The sequence below is a fragment of the Caretta caretta genome, chromosome 7 (assembly GCF_965140235.1).
Source record: "Caretta caretta isolate rCarCar2 chromosome 7, rCarCar1.hap1, whole genome shotgun sequence".
In the NCBI taxonomy this organism is placed as follows: Eukaryota; Metazoa; Chordata; order Testudines; family Cheloniidae; genus Caretta; species Caretta caretta.
The window spans coordinates 47,689,701-47,704,379 of NC_134212.1; the positions used below are offsets into that span (position 1 = coordinate 47,689,701).

The 14,679-nt window shown below is 47.3% G+C and overlaps 1 long non-coding RNA gene across 1 annotated transcript; it reads left to right on the top strand.

The window, feature by feature from the left end:
- The first annotated feature begins 1,723 nt into the window (after positions 1-1,723).
- LOC142072749 (uncharacterized) lies at positions 1,724-7,351 on the top strand. Its single transcript, XR_012669306.1, has 2 exons — positions 1,724-2,117; positions 5,553-7,351. It is a non-coding gene; the product is annotated as an uncharacterized LOC142072749 (long non-coding RNA).
- The last annotated feature ends 7,328 nt before the right edge of the window (positions 7,352-14,679 follow it).

A 14,679-nucleotide genomic window follows, 5' to 3' on the forward strand; every position in this document is an offset into this window, starting at 1 on the left:
GCCAGCATCCTGACTGATACGGCCGTCTGCAGCCAGTGACCTCTGCTCAGCTTCAGAAATCACAAGTCAGATACCATTAGCAGGGAAACTGATCAGCAGTCGGCCAAATGTTTAAAGAGACAGCCTAGCATGGCAACTCTCTCCTGGCTGGGGAGGGGAAAGGCTTCAGAGGAAACACAGCTGAATCTATTGCATTAGAAAACCAGATCCAGTTGCTTGTCTCTTTTAATCCTATCTACCTATGGTACATTATAAGGCCCCTATTATCATTGTGTCTGAGTACCTCACACCCTTTAATGCAGTTATCCTCCCAACACTCCAGTGAGCATAGAAAGTGCTATAATTCCAATTTTACAGACCGGGAATTGAGGCACAGAGAGACTAGGGGCAGGTCTATACTTACAATGCCTCACAGTGCAGCTACACTGCTGTAGCGCTTCAGTAAAGACACTACTCTGCTGACGGGAGAGCTTCTCTCGTCATGTAGTTAATCCACCTCCACGGGCAGTGGCAGCTTTGTCAATGGGAGAAGCCCTCTCATCAACAGGGAACTGTCTACACCGGGGATTAGATCATTATAGCTGTGTTGTTTGGGGGAATGGGGGGCTTTTTCACACCCCTGAGTGATGTTGTTATTCCAATGTATATTGATAGTGTAGACCTGGCCTAAGAGACTAGCAGATTTTCAAAAGGGCCTAGGCACCTATCTGCTGCTGTAGGCAGCTAAATACTGTTAAAAATCTGGCTTTAAGGAACCTCCTTCCCTTGAAAGGAGATCAGTTGACATTTTCCAGACAAGCATCAGGAGGAGAAAGGATAGAAACTTCTTCTAGTTGCCAGAAGTTAGGGGCCCAAACAGCCTTTGAAACAAACAGAGCACACTGTCTCTGTAGCTTCCCTCCTCCTGACTGCTTTTCTTAGTCTCCCTTTCATATGTTAACGTTCACCTTAACTACAGTAGGGACATGCGTGAACCTCAAAACTTCTAGTCTTTATGTACAGTTTCTCCCCCAAAGGGTTCTGATTCTATATTTTATGTGTAACCGTGACTTTGGGTGAGGAGAGGGGCTAGGGCCTTTCTCCATAGCTTCCAGAGGTGGTTGCTTTCAGAAACAAAATGCTAGCCCAGATGGAACACTGGGGCATTGTGACACAGCTGTAGAGCTGGGCAAACAACAGATTTTTTAGATGCAATCGCTGAACCAAAAATATTTGTTTCAGGACAAACAAAACATTTTGTTTGACTCTCAGTGAAATGGTTCATTTTGAGCTGTTTTAGTTTTTGTGAACTTTTAAAAATGAAATTGAAGCAAATTTTAAAATAAAAAGTCATTTTGAGTAAAAATATCAAAACATTTTATTTAAAAAATATCAAAACAATACATTTTTGTCTGATTTTCCCCACCAAAAAAAAAGAATTGATGAATTTGACACAAGTTCACGATATGTTTTGGTTGACCCATATTTTTCAGTGGAAGAATGTTTTGGCTGAAAAGTTTGGCCCAGCTCTACTTAGCAATGCTTCTATTCCAAATATTTCCAGCTGAAGGTACTATGGCATTGAGGAAGCAATTAATACTGGATTTAAATAACTCAGGGAGCTAAATTACCTTCCCCTTCCTGCACTGTGGAATCTGTACAGCTATTCCAGGAGCAGACAATTCTCCCTAAAAAAAACTGATGATTTCTGTGCCCATGAAAATAAAGGACTAATAATGTGAGTCAGAAGCATGCACGCTCCGGGATGTCACACTGAGAACTGAGTTTATACTCATGCACACCGGGTAACGAACCACTCAAGCTGTTGTTCAGCCTCTCGGCACTGGGTGCCAGCAACAGCTTTTGGCGTCCCTGGGTGGGCAACGAGGCTGCAATTTAGCCTTGCCCGGACCCTTCCTGGAGGTCGAGGATTGCGGCGAGAACCGACGCCCAGCGCGCACCGGTGAGTTCATCGGGGGCCTCGGAGGAGACGCGATTTGATCGACCCCGGAGGGCACAACGGTGCAACGCACTCATATAGTGGAGAAGCAGTTGTGGACGGCGGTGAAGAACCGGTCCCTTAGACATGGGGGAGGAGCAGCTGCAGGCCACGGTGAAGAACCGGTCCCTTGGATAAGGTAGGAACCTTTTAAAATCCGGATTGTATGCTCTGTTGGAACCTGGGGATGCCCAGAGTTACCCTGTAGGTATGGGACAGGGACAGAGCTCAGGGGTTAGGGCACGGTGTACGCCCCTAGAGTGCATTCTAGCAAACTGGAAGGTATTTGGTGCGGATCCAATGACTAAGAGCCAATTAAAATGATTCTGTACAGTTGACTGGCCTCAATATCAACTAGAGGACCAGGAGTGGTGGCCACCAGGAGGGTCAATTAATTACAACATGATCCTCCAATTAGTTTTGTTTTGTCAGTGAATGGGTAAATGGAATGAATATTTGTATGCACACGCGTTTATGGCTTTAAGAAATAGAAAAGAGCTGTAATTCTGCAAAGTTGTAATTTGACTCTGACTGGTTCGGTAGCAGCTAATGTTAGTCCCCAGACCCCCCACCCCCACTGTAATGGCAGAGCCAGTGTCCCCTTCGGCCCCTACACCCACACCTTGTAAGTCCCCAATGGTTGGCCTATACCCCTTAATCACCGAAACTAAAGTCGCCCGGTCTGGATCAGACAGGCGTCCTGCCACAACTATGCAGGTTTATACTCATGTGCCCTTTAATCCTGTGGATTTGGCTGCTTTCAAAGTACAGGCAGGAGAGTTTTCCACCAACCCAAGCAGGTTTATTTCAGTCTTTGAGGGGTGCCTCAGTAGTCACAAACCGATTGAGACGACTGTAATATCCTCCTGAGAACCCTGTTGTCTGAGGTGGAGAGGGATCAGGTTACAGCTAAGGGAAGGGGAGCCTCAGCGTTCAAGCGAAAAAAAAAAAAGAAAGGAAGCTATCTGTCAAGTTCCTCTCCAAGTAATTGTAAGCGGCTCAGGGCATTTCTGGGTATGGCAGGCTTTTGCAGGATATGGATCCCAGAGTTTGGACTGTGGGCTAAACCCCTGTATGACTGTGTAAAAGGAGCGGATCATGACCCCTTCTATTGGACTCCAGAGGCTGACAGGGCATTTAAAATCCTGAAAAGAAAATTGATGGAAGCCCCAGCTCTGGACCTGCCAGATCTCTCTAAGCCGTTTCAGTTGTATGTACATGAACGAAGGGGGGTGGCCCTAGGAGTGCTTACACAGCTGTTAGGAGCATGGAAGCGTCCCGTGGCTTATTTTTCTAAGCAATTGGATCAGGTTGCAAAGGGTTGGCCGGCATGTTTACGGGCGGTCGCAGCTACTGCCCTATTGCTTGAGGAAGCCGAGAAGCTAACATTGGGAGGGGTTATGCAAATCTATACTCCCCATATGGTCCGAGCCTTATTGGATGCAAAAGGAGGGCTTTGGCTCACCCAGGCTCGGATTGCTCGGTACCAGGCTAAGCTGTTAGAGAACTCTGAAGTCACCTTACAGCCTTGCCCCTCCCTTAACCCAGCCACCCTCTTGGCAGAAACAGAGGAACAGAAACATGACTGTTTAGAGATCATAGATGCCCAGTACTCCAGCCATCCGGATTTAAAGGATGTACCTTTCCCAAATGCAGATTATGAGTGGTACACTGATGGTAGCAGTACTGTAATAGATGGGCAAAGGAGGGCGGGTTATGCTGTTGTGATGCTCCATGACACTGTGGAAGCTGAAGGTTTGCCTGCTGGGACCTCTGCCCAGCTTGCCAAACTAATAGCCCTGACCCGTGCACTTGAACTGTCAAAAGGAAAGCGGGTCAACATTTTTACTGATTCAAAGTACGCTTTTGGTGTGCTGCATGCTCATGCTGGCCTATGGAAGCAAAGGGGAATGCTGACAGCCCAAGGCTCCCCAGTCAAGTACGGGCCCCAAATCCTCCGGCTCCTAGAAGCCGTACAACTCCCCTCGGAAGTGGCGGTGGTACACTGTAAAGCCCATCAAAGGGAGGATCAAGATGTGGCCAGAGGTAACGCCCGGGCAGATAGAGAGGCTAAGCATGCTGCCACCCTGCCATCCCCTCAGACTGAGAACGCCCATATGCATGCCCTTATCCCATCAGTAGGGGAACTTCCAACCCCTCAGTACTCTGGGGAGGAGAGACAGCTAACTGACAAACTCGGTCTCCGGGAAAAGGAGGGATGGCTCCATTCCCCAGAAGGGAAGGTCCTCTTACCAAAGGGCCTAATCCGGCCAGTGCTGCAGAAATTGGTGAGCCTTCATCTGGAGTACTGTGTCCAGTTTTGGGCCCCACACTACAAGAAGGATGTGGATAAATTGGAGAGAGTCCAGCGAAGGGCAACAAAAATGATTAGGGGTCTAGAACACATGACTTATGAGGAGAGGCTGAGGGAGCTGGGATTGTTTAGCCTGCAGAAGAGAAGAATGAGGGGGGATTTGATAGCTGCTTTCAACTACCTGAAAGGGGGTTCCAAAGAGGATGGCTCTAGACTGTTCTCAATGGTAGCAGATGACAGAACGAGGAGTAATGGTCTCAAGTTGCAGTGGGGGAGGTTTAGATTGGATATTAGGAAAAACTTTTTCACTAAGAGGGTGGTGAAACACTGGAATGCGTTACCTAGGGAGGTGGTAGAATCTCCGTCCTTAGAGGTTTTTAAGGTCAGGCTTGACAAAGCCCTGGCTGGGATGATTTAACTGGGAATTGGTCCTGCTTCGAGCAGGGGGTTGGACTAGATGACCTTCAGGGGTCCCTTCCAACCCTGATATTCTATGATTCTATGATTGAAACTACATCAAACCACTCATGCTGGCATGGAAGCACTTATCCAACTAATGGGAAAATATTTTATCACTTCCGGACTCCGACCCCTGGCTGCCCAGGTACAAGCGGATTGCTTAGTCTGCCAAAAGAATAACCCCTGACCAGGACATCCTGTGCCACCAGCTGTCCTAGAACCCACTCCGGGCCCTGGACAAGTGTGGCAAATAGACTTTACTGAGTTTCCCCGGACCCAAGGGTTCAAATATCTCCTTGTTATAGTGGATCGGTTCAGCGGATGGCCAGAAGCCTTCCCATGCCGTAACTGCACTGCCAGGACAGTGGCCCTCAAGTTTGTTAAGGAGATCATTTCTCGCTTTGGACTCCCCCTGTGGATGGAATCTGACAATGGGACACACTTCACGTCAAAAATCATTCAAAGCATCTCACATGCCTTACAGGTCCCCTGGAAACTCCATACGCCCTGGAGACCGCAAGTCAGTGGTGTAGTGGAGCGTACCAATCAGACCCTTAAACGGCATCTCTCAAAAGTGTGCCAAGAAGCCTCACTGCGATGGCCTGATGCTTTGCCCCTCGTCCTACTCCGTATCCGCGTTCTCCCAAAGGGTAGATTGGGGCTCAGTCCCTTTGAAATTATGTTTGGAAGGGCATGGCCTATGAATGGCACCCCGGTTCTGTCAGGGGAATGGGAGTTGGGTAATGGTTTTTTGTCACAGTATATGTGTTCCCTGTCTGCTGTTCTCTTGTCTCTTCACAGGTATACCAAGGATTCCCAGCCTCTCCCCTTGGACTCTCCCGTCCACTCCTTACAGCCCGGTGACTCTGTGCTTGTTCGCACCTGGAAAGACGAGCCTCTCCAGGAAAAGTGGAAAGGACCCTATACCGTCCTGCTGATCTCCCATACAGCGGCAAAGATCGAGGGACACAAGAACTGGATCCATCACTCTCGTCTGAAGGCAGTACCTGCCCCCTCGTCAGCAGAACAGTGGACCGTCCAACCCGCTGACTCCTCATCTAGTGACGATCTCGGGCTAAAGCTACTGTTTAAAAGACACAAATAGCGGGCACCTTAATGCTAAAATGGGCACACCCAGGTACTGGAGACCCTGGGTTGGGAAGACTCTGGTGATAATTAATTGGGTAACATTGTTATTCTCTGTATTGGTATTTCCAAACTGTGCATATCGGGAGCATAACTCCTTTGTTTTGCTTGCGCACCATGTTGCTAATTTAACAAACTAGACTGATTGCTGGGTATGTGCTCCAACTCCACTGTCCCCCAAAATGGGAATGCCCCTTGACATGTTGCCCTTGACCCTAGCAGAATTAGCCACCACCAAAGAGCAGGAAAGAACGGACTCACCGTTCTGGAACAAGACCTCTTTACAGCAAGCCACTTATCAGGACCAGGAGTATTCAGTTGCAGTACTCACTGAGGGAGTGTTATGTTTTACCCGAAACCAATCTGATCCCTATGGGCATCCTGTGGGAAAGAGCTCCTGTGTTATTACACAGTGGGCTGATGGGTATTGGATAAAGACCAACAGGGGAGGCCAACAGTGTGGGTGTAATGGTTCCTCCCCTTTTAGGGAAACTCTTACAAATACCCTTACCACAAAAGAAAGGTTTGGAAATATAACTTGCCATCCAGTTAATATCTCCAATGTAGCAAGCCAATGGTGGGTTTGTAGTGGTCCCTATGGCGAGTGTAATTTGAACGGCACAATTAGAAATGCCCCCACTTGTACCCAATCAAAAAAATAAGATGCCCCCTTAGGGGCATATAAATTGTTTAAAAAAGCAGCCAAAGCAGCCTTAAATATCCCAGGAATCCCCTTAAGAAACAGTCCTTACTGGGCCCTACAGAGTCACTATTTTGTATGTGGCCGAAAGGCTTACAAGGTGCTGCCAGCCAACTGGACAGGTAGCTGTTATATAGCTCATGGAGTTCCTCATCTTTCCATAACTGCCACACTGCCCAAAGGAAAGATTAGAAATGCCCGAGACACCTCTGTTGAGTCACGAGAAAAGACCCTGCGGCGACTGACTAAGGCATTGGAGGGCAATATGAAGAATCCCCTCACAACCGAGAGGCTTGTAGGGTGCTCTGTACTGGGAATAGCGCCACTGTTTACCGGGCCAGCCATGGCATGAATAGGCCGCTATACTATAAGGCTACAGATGGTACTTGAGAAGGTGGCCTTAGAGTTAGAGGACTCGGTTAGTAATTTAGGGTCAGCAGTAAAAACATTAAATAAAGAGGTACAGCAGCTCAGGATGTTTTCCCTCCAAAACAGGCTGGCTTTGGACTATCTCTTGGCATCCCAAGGAGGGGTTTGTGCCCTCATCGGGCCCCGATGTTGTGTATATGTAAATGATAGCAGTTATGAGATCTATGAAAAGGTGGTACAGGCTGAGGCCCATGCCCGAGCCGGAGCACAGGTTGCCTATACTGCCCCAGAGAACGATTGGTTGCAAACCTTGTTTTCAGGCTGGGGTTTGTCGTCTTGGCTTGGTGGTTTATTTAGCCTGCTATTGAAACTTCTCTTTCCTGTATTGCTTGTATTACTGGTATTATGCTGTGCAGTATCATGTGTTAGGGCCCTTTTGCAAAAGTTAATAAGTCATTCTCTTCAGGGCTATCACAAAGTGCTTATGCAAAGTCCTATTGTAAAGAAATAAGTAGCCCAAGTGAGAAAACTCAGAGCCAAAGTTGTTGAGTGTTCTCAAAGGGTAGAGTTGTTGGGGACACTGGGGCATGGCCACTAGGTAACTCGAGGGGATGGAAGACCACGAGTGGCGATGAAGCCCCCTCGCACTAGGCCCAGGTGTTCTTGGCCCCCCCTCCCACCTGGAGGCACTCGCAGCAGCTCTGCGTACTAGGCCCAAGTGTCCTTGGCCCCCCCGCCTGGAGGCGCACACAGCAGTTATGCTGAGGATCTGCAACAATATGCTGCGGAGTCAGACTGCCTGAAACTAAGCAAGGCCAAACAGGGCAGATATGGAAGAACAATGCTGAATAAAGCAGCTTTATGTATAGTTTAACAAATGATACAGAGAATCAGGGAACTAGCTGGGAACTGGATTGGCTGGCTATATGGATACTTGGGGCAGCTTGCTATTGGATAAGTATGCTGGGAAAAAGAATGTATAAAAGCCTGTGTAACTTCCTGCTCTGTGTATAGGATTTGAGATTCAAATCTCCCTGTACCTATTTGAAGCTTCAAATAAACTTTTCTGCTTCTCCACCCCGTTGTGATTATTGGGTGTAGCACACTGGGTAAAAAACCACTCAAGCTGTTGTTCAGCCTCTCGGCACTGGGTGCCGGCAACATATTGTTGCAGATTCTCAGCATAACTGCTGTGTGTGCCTCCGGGGGGGTGGGGGGGGGGGCAAGGACACTTGGGCCTAGTACGCATAGCTGCTGCGAGTGCCTCCAGGCGGGAGGGAGGGCCAAGGACACCTGGGCCTAGTGCGAGGGGGCTTCATCGACACTCGTGGTCTTCCATCCCCTCGAGTTACCTAGTGGCCATGCCCCAGTGTCCCCAACATAGTGAATGATGAGATAGCTCCCAAAGGTTTGGAGGGATGGTTTGGAAAACCTCCCTATAATGCCCTGGAAAGATTTCCTCCAAATTCTGGACCAGGACTCTGAAATAACAGAGACAGCTCCCAAAGAATTGCACGTGTAGTTTTATGCAAGACCCAGCTTATTCTGGACCAACATCTTTAATCAGTTCTACCAAGTGGAGAGCCATCAGCCAGTCATCCTGATTCCAGGTTTCTAGTAATCTACGACACAACCTACATTGAAACTTGTATCTCCAGGTTCCCTTTACCTGTGCTCTGCTGTGCTCATGGCCAATGAAATCTCAGCCACCTTGGTTCTTTGCTCTATATTAACTGATACTGCATTTTAAAAGAAGTTGCCCCATATTTCTGGTCTCACTGCGCTGAAGCTGCCATGCTGAAGTACTCAGAATCAGTTTTCTTCTTGAATGTGAAAGCTGAGGCCCAGAACTAAAGCGCTTATGTCCTTATGAGCCAGCTAGCTCTGCAGTAAGTGTGCTCCTGTTACAACAGCCAAAGGATGTTAGGATATAGATATTCAGGCCTGTCTGTAAAGACCTGTACTCTAAGAATTTAGGTGAATTCTTATCACTTGGCTAGTTATCGAGGTATAAAAGAAAAAATCAAAATCACTCTCTGCCAGTGTAGGATCCTTCTCTTACTGTGACAGTCTGAGGCCCTGTTCTTGGGCTAAGGCCTTTGGCTAAGCAGCAGAGGCAGCCATAAGCTGAGAAGGGAACAGTCACATCCTCACATTCCAAACTAGTCACATTGAAATAAGGTGCTATTGGGCTGTTAGGAATACACTCCTGTCCTGATAGTGCCTATTGCCTCCAGAGAAAGGGAAGTGCCTAGAAGATGTAAAAGGAAACTTAGTTTGATAGCATCCTGTCTGGCAAGAACTCACTTATCAATAGCTGGGATGTGAAATCCTCACTTCTGTATTGTTTTGTCATTATAGTTCCCACTTTGCTGTTGTTTGTCTGTATAATCTCTGTCTGGTTCTGTGATTGTTCCTGTCTGCTGTATAATTAATTTTGCTGGGTGTAAACTAATTAAGGTGGTGGGATATAATTGGTTACATAATTATGTTACAATATGCTAGGATTGGTTAGTTAAATTTCAGGAAAATGATTGGTTAAGGGATAGCTAAGCAGAACTCAAGTTTTACTATATAGTCTGCAGTCAATCAGGAAGTGGCGGGGGGGGATGGGAACAGGGAATCGGGGTGGGGAAACTGGAATCATGTTTGGCTAAGGGCAGGAATGGGAACAGGGACACAGGTGTAAAGCTCTGTGGTGTCAGAGCTGGGAAGGGGGACACTGAGGAAGGAAATTGGAATCATTGCTTGCTGGAAGTTCACCCCAATAAACATCGAATTGTTTGCACCTTTGGACTTCGGGTATTGTTGCTCTCTGTTCATGCGAGAAGGACCAGGGAAGTAAGTGGGTGAAGGAATAAGCACTCTAACAAAGGACCTCAATGCGATCAGGCTTTGATGGAATGTTGAAGTCACCTGCTTGGTGACCTCTGCATCAGCATTAATGTGCCCAAAATCACCCCTGATCTAACTCCACTGAGATCCATGAAGCCTCACCAAAGCTGAATGAGGCCCCTGCTTCCAGCATCATCATTTTCCTCTACCTCATCATAATGGGAATGTTTCTACTGCTTCAGCTAGAGGGAACCGGAGCAGGAATTCCATCACCATGCAGTGCAAGCAGCACTGAGTTTTACTCTCTATACGTTCCTCTCAAAGGCATCACTTAGCTTAGACCATGTCCTATGTTTATCCACAGAACCAGTGCTGGGCTCACAGCTCCACGGAGGAAATATGATGAAGCTCTCCAGGCAAAGGTTGGTGCTGCCTTCTCACCTAATGACTGCTAGAGGTGATAGCAACAAGCAACTGGTAGGAACAGACAGTGATAGTGGTGGTGAGATTAAACAAAGAGGTGGGGAAGGGTGAATTCATAGTGTTAAAGATGAAAGGTGGGCTACAACTTCCAGAGGAACTGTAAGCATGTGATGGGGCTTAAGTGGTTAATAGCATTGCCAAAAGCAATCACACCTTGTGTGGGTGAAAGGTGCCAGCTGGACAGGCCTGGAGTATGAAGTCCTCCATTTATCCACACAACAGTACAACATGCCCCATCACTGCCTCTCTGCTCTCATAGAAGGAACTGACCCAACGGTGTATTATGATTTATACTCAAGGTTTGTTTCCAGTTTTTACTGAAAAATGCCCAGGTTTTACAAAAAGCTGTTCTTTGGGGGTTTTTTTGTTTGTTTTTTTTTAAACTGATTTTCACTTAAATTTTGGACCACTCAAGTATGTGCAAATACTGATTAAGTTAAGAAAATCCAATCCATTATGTTAGGTGGATGTGCTTATGTTACTAATAAATTAGGCTAAGTGTAAATGGCGAAGCGATCTGTTAAAGCACAGCAATGCAGTGGAAGATACACACACGTATTAATATGGGCATGCATATGTGTACGAACTGTTAATGTACAATTAATGAAATAAACGGCAGTATTAAACTGCCTTTACTTTCCCTACTCTGACTTTTCTCTATGTATTGCTTTTTTTCTGTCCTCCTATCCCCCACTATTGACTCCAATATTTACCCAGAAAACTGTGAAGTTAATTTTTTGCACTGAGTTTCACCCATTTTTTAATTTTTTGTAATAAACACTGATACATTCCCAGGAAATTTTAAACAAAATTAAAACTGAAAACAAATGGCTTTATAGATACTGTAATAGAGGTCCCAGCCAGGGTTGTGACTCCATCACACTAGGTATTGTACACACATGGCAAGATGCGACCCCTGCCCCAAATACCTTGCATTCTAAACAGAGTGGTGGGATTATTCTTCCAATTTACAGATGGGGTACTGAAGCACAGAGAGATTAAGTGACTTGCCCAGAGTCACTCAACAGGTCTGTGGCAGAGTTGGGCATTACATCTAGTTCTTCTTAGTCTCAGCCCAGTCCCTTAAGCCACAGCAACCCTTGCTCCATGGCACATTCACAAGCCTCGACCTTTGAATTGAGCATGCCAACAAGGGAGCTAATTGTGGCAGTGGTGTATTTTGTGACATGTAGTCGGGACCGAGAGCTCCAAACAGCCAGCAGTCGGTAACAGCTGTTGGTAACTTAAGGCTTTACCCACTGAACTCAGGGTGAAGGGCTTTCTACTTCATTACCAAGCCCTTTAGCTATCCAATCTCCCAACCACTATCTCCCTGCAAAGTCTCACAGAAACTCCAGTTCCAGCACTGACAGATATGCTATACGGCACCCTCATGGACTCAGCAGGAAAGGTCAGGTAGAGGGTTCCCTTTGAACACCAAGATCTTCTTTAATGTCAGTTTCCTTACAAATTTCTGTAAGAGGGTCACTGACAGATGCCCAAGGACAGAGGGACCCCAGGGCAAAGTCATAAAGGAAAAAGAATACAGGAATCTATCTAAAAAAAAGAAAAGGAGTACTTGTGGCACCTTAGAGACTAACCAATTTATTTGAGCATGAGCTTTCGTGAGCTACAGCTCACTGTAAAACAAGTAGGTTCATTTTCCTTTAGAGCAGGAACTTCTCTTAACTAGCCACAGCTGAAAGCTCTTCTCTCCCATCCTGATAGTTCATGCAGTCCTCATTATTATGCCAGCCAGGATCACCTCCTGTCTGCCTGAGTAAAGAGGTTTAACCCCTTCCCTGCCCCACTATGGATAGTTTCCTTGTTGGGCGGATGGATGATGGTGACAGATTGGCCAATCACACATCCTCTTTTCACGCTAGGCACTGTCTATTAAGTGAAAGTATAAATCCATCAACATGTCATAGATAGCCCAGCAGCTTCTGCCATAATTTCTTCATCTGCCCCTCCAGCAGGATCTAGAGCAATCCAGCGGCCATGTGTACTGGGAGCTTGCTGCCGATCCTGCTCTTTGCCCTGCTTCCATCCCCCTTTAAAAATTATTAGACTTTCTTAACCTAATCGGTATTTGCACCACTGACTGGAGCTGGTTCCCTCCCCTGGTACTGGATTCCATCCCCATAGCCCCACACCAATGCATGTGTTCTTGCTTTTCTTTCCTCCCCCACCATTGTGCTTTTCATGTCCTTCCTCCAGAACTGTTTGCTGTTACTGTGGCTGCCAGGAGCCTTGCTGCATACACTCCCACTCCCCCAGTGGCAGCATAATATTGCTTTGAATGGGTATTTCTCCTTCCAGCACTAATCTTCTAACAGATGCTGCTGTGATGCTAGATGCTGTGTGGGGATCTCTTTTCTCTTCTCTTTAAGCAGGCAGTTGGGCATGGAATGGATGCTCAGTCACTCAGCATGCCTGGATTTGTCTGAGTCCCAGTCAGCTCCCTGTTCCCATCACCGAGATCTTGCCTTCTGAATCTGGCTTTCCATTACTTTAATTTTCTGTGGAGGGTTTATCTGAGTCCCTGTCAGATCAATGGATTTGGTCACAGAGATCTACGGGACTTTGTACCCTGTGGAGAGCTGGTGAGTCAGTGTCTGGAAGATGATCTGGAAGTACTGAACCATGGTCCCTGTTTGCCCATGGGGTGGGGGCAGGGATGACAATAATAGTGGAAGGGAGACCCAAAGACCATGAAGACTTAACTGCAAAAAGCAGAAACGGAGAGCCCCTTTAATAGTTGCTAGGTCTGTTTACAGGCTACAGCCACACCACCTTGGGCTGTGATGTTACCAGACAGCATTAAGGAAGCAGGCTTTGGCCTGGTCAGTACTGGGATGGGAGACCTCCAGCTGAGTGGGGAGAAAGAACTGCAGGCATGGGAATTCTGTAGGTGGCGCTCTTCCCTCACAGTTGAGCCAATGCCCCAGCATAGTGTTAGGGGGCCTGGTTCTGGCAGAGGTGGTCTTTCTGAATGGACATAAATCCAAGTCTCTTACTACTTGCGGCCAGTAAAGATTGCAGGGTTCTTTTGATAGGGGTGTTTGTTGTAGTGTCTTCCGGATCAACCCCCAGTTAAAGTAATTGCTTCCTATCCCCTGTTGATTTCTACTGGAGAAACAAAGCTTCACCTTGTGTCCTGAGGGTTGTGCTGGGTTTCTGGCATGCCAAGGCTGGCGTGCTCCCCCTATTTCTCACTCTGGGGCAAGTGAGCAACAGCACGAGAAAAGTCCCTCAGGCAGGTTCAGCAGTTCAATCCCTCACGGTGTCTGGAAGCATAATCCAGGAGAGGCCCACAAAAGGCTAAACACATCAGTGAGTTGAGTGCAGGGTGGAAGGTGCTGGAGTGACAGCTCCTCTCTTTGCCCCTAGGACGGGTACAGCATGGGCACTGACATTCTGCCATTCAGTCCCCAGCCCCTCTGTTCAGGCTCCTAGCAAGGGGACTAACAGGTGCTAACAGAACTGCAGTAACAGCCTCTCTGCAAAGAGCTGGACTGAGCCATCGAGCCAGTTAACGGTCATGTCTCAGACTCTGTTTTGATTTCTTTTTGCAAGGGAAATCCACCCACCCTTTGCTTCAGCAGCAAAGGCTCAGGAACATCTGAGCAGGAGAGAGAGCCATGTACTGTGGGGTTCTGGGGCAGAATCCCTGCAGCAGGGGATGCAGAGGGCAGAGCCTCCCAGCAGGGAGCACAGAGACATGGCTGCCAGAATTGAACCAAACTGCCTTTCTTTTGCCTTTTTTGTTTGCAGCTCCCCCTGCCCTCCCCACCCTTCACTGGGCCTTTAGCTGAATAAATTAAGGAGGGGCTGTTGGTAACAGTATGAAAATAGGATGTTTTGATGTCTCCTCCCCCAGAAAGTTTGGCACTACACATTTCTGCAGTTTTGTGCATTTAGGAGGCTCTAAAACCTGTTGAGAGGAAGGATGGCCTTGTGGTGTAAGTGACACAAGTGACAGTCAGGGGGGTGCAATTCCCAGGTCTTCCACACACTTTCTGTGTGATGGTGCGCAAGTCATTTAGAATACACCTACCCTGTCAGTGGAAGCGTGATTTTGTTAGCAAGACTAACTACGCTGACATTGTAGACGCACTGTCTCTTTCCCTATGTCTCATTTACCCAGCTGTAAAAGGAGTTGAAGATGCTTGTCGATTTGGACCATAAGATTTCTGAAGCAGGGATTCTTTCCCTCTCTGTATATATACTGCCCCACACACCAGGTCCTGATCCTGAGTGAGGCCTCAAGGAGCTACTGTTACTACTAGAAACACAAACAGTTGATGCAAGGCAGGAGCCTGCATTGAATGCAGAAGACACAGCTGTGGTCGGAGCAGCTAGTAAACTTACAAGCCTCACACCCCTAAACGA